Here is a 2,500-nt window from a genome sequence, read left to right as displayed (position 1 = left end):
ACTGCCACAAAAGTAATGCAGACAAAATTAAATGATTCACAAGACAATGTTATAAAGGAAAGTAATAAAATAAGTAATTAATAATACCACAATAACAATGTAACTGTGCCAATAATATATTAAATAACCCAATACCAGAAAAATCCCTTTAGCTAGGCTTTTTTTTACTCAAAGCTAATTAAACTAAATTGCCATTAACAACATCCATAAACTAACATTAACACAGAGGAAAAATAAGTGATAATATCAAAACAAAATAAATAAACAAGTGAAGTTAAATATTTAAACATAAAGAGGCTAAAACATGAGCTGTATCCTGTAGCAGGTAATGACTAAATTAACTGATGCACTCCGTAACCTGTAACAGCTAAAATATATATTGAATTTTGTAAAATGTCACAGCCACAATACCTACATTACGTAATTCGTAACGGCTAAATCCATGTGGTGTAAAGTGATCACCGTGGCCTCCACACTTCGCGCTCCAGCAAAGGACAACAGGCTTCAACCACACAACCTTGATATGCTTCCATATTAGGCTATAAACTGGTATGACATTCAGCTAGCTTTACTTGACCAGGATATGTTCAAAGAGATAAAGGAAACCGTTGAACTTGACTTTGATTCTAAATATAGGCAGTCGATTGTTTGGTCTTTGCCAATGTGCCGACAGGAGCAGACGCTAGCATCTCTGCCAACGTCAGAGATGCTGGCGCCTGCTATAAAATAGTATAAAGATAATAATATAATCTTCGAAGGAATTAAAATATTCTAACAATTTCACAATGGCCTCCAGAGACAAATAACTGAACACAGACCTCCAACCTCATAAAAAATCCAACAAAACCATACTTAATATCATTAAATAAAAATATGCGATAATAACAAACAATTTACAATAAAAATTACACAAATAGGCCACATAACAATCCAGCAAAACCTCTATACACTTCACAAAATGGTAACCCATTCTCTACTTAGCCCGTTTTATTGCCTTTAAAAAAAAAGGGGGGGCAATAAAACCATTATTTGAAATACCACAATAACACCATAAGAGAACCGTAATATAACAATAGCACAGCCAACAAAAATAGTGTTCAATAACCCCATAATAAACTCGCACTCAAAAATAACCCCATAAAACTTTTTCCTCTTCGAAAACAAATGGCATTCAATACTCCATTTTTTTTTTATAATAGCGGCAAGCAAATAATGCAAAAACAAAAACATAACTACATCAATGACAACATAAATCCAACATAACCTCAACACAAATACTCCTATTGCTCTCAATAACCCAATAACCTCACATTTGCAAGGAAAAGAATGCAGACAACTTGGCAATAACCTCACAAACACACCAGCATACACATACAGAAAAATGACAGCGAAAATGCACCACTAACCTCATACTCATACTCATAACACTCATCATGACCTAAATTATCTCATAATTTTTCCACCTGAAGTAAAAAAATTATATATATATACAACACACTCATCATTAACCTCATAATGATAATCTCTCAACCAAAGTATTTCCTCACAACACCTAAGACAGAAATAAAAGGAAATATATATATATATATATATATATATATATATATATATATACATATATATATATATATATATATTCAGTAAAACATATCATAAAAACACAATAAGCCTTATAACAACTTCACTGCAACCTCATAAACACTCATAACGAAACTCATAACACATACACTGAACACTGAAAGAAAATAGGAAAAAAATATATAACATTACTATTGAACTCAATAACCTCACAAATAACCTCACAGCAAACTTGACTTTGACTCTAAATATACAACACACTTATAGAATAAGCATATCTATAAGCTTATAAACCTCAAAACATTCAAAGGATAATCAGCTCACTTTATCACAAGAACCTCATACCAATCTCACAACACACAAGCACTTCCTGACAACATGAAACAAAATACAGAAGAAAAAAACAAATACATACATACAAAACATTACAACACACAAGCTCACAAATATTCTCACAACTCCCTCGTCTTCCCACAAACCAGAAACAAACAAAAAATAAGAGCCACATAACACATTACAACACGGAAGCTCAACAACATAACAACCCCTTCATTAACTACAACACAACCTCACTCACCTCACAAATAACCTCCCAGCACACACGACTCCCTCCTCACAACTCCCCCGAAAGACTGAGAAAGAGAATTTAAAAAGGAAAAGGAAATAAAAAGCGTTAGTAAGCAACCCCGCCCGCGTCCTTGGTACAATAGTATCTTTCATAGCACACAAAAAATTCCCTTCTTGTTTCTTCCTGGTTTTCAACTTCCTGTGTTTTTATGTGTAGCTTTTTTAGTGTCTGTTCATGTGGGTTGTGTGAATCTCCCTCCTGTTTGTGGTTGATTTTAGTTGTTTCTTTCAGTTTTTTTTATTGATCGGTTGCATCGTAATAATAATATATACAGATAATTGAATTTTTTTTGCA

General features: G+C 32.9%; 1 protein-coding gene across 2 annotated transcripts in view; it reads right to left on the bottom strand.

Annotated features, from left to right (window-relative positions):
- LOC125048256 (coiled-coil domain-containing protein 115-like) overlaps positions 1-2,500 on the bottom strand; it is a 26,791-nt gene that overhangs the window by 24,109 nt on the left and 182 nt on the right. The window contains exon 2 of one of the 2 annotated variants that reach the window (XM_047646870.1): positions 2,156-2,210. The exons of the other annotated variant lie outside the window; for it this stretch is intronic. The gene's annotated coding sequence lies outside the window, so the exon portion shown is untranslated. The remainder of the gene's footprint in view (positions 1-2,155; positions 2,211-2,500) is intronic. 2 annotated transcript variants of the gene reach the window in all.

Source organism: Penaeus chinensis, chromosome 43 (assembly GCF_019202785.1).
Source record: "Penaeus chinensis breed Huanghai No. 1 chromosome 43, ASM1920278v2, whole genome shotgun sequence".
NCBI lineage: Eukaryota > Metazoa > Arthropoda > Malacostraca > Decapoda > Penaeidae > Penaeus > Penaeus chinensis.
This window is presented reverse-complemented; position numbering and strand designations above follow the sequence as displayed.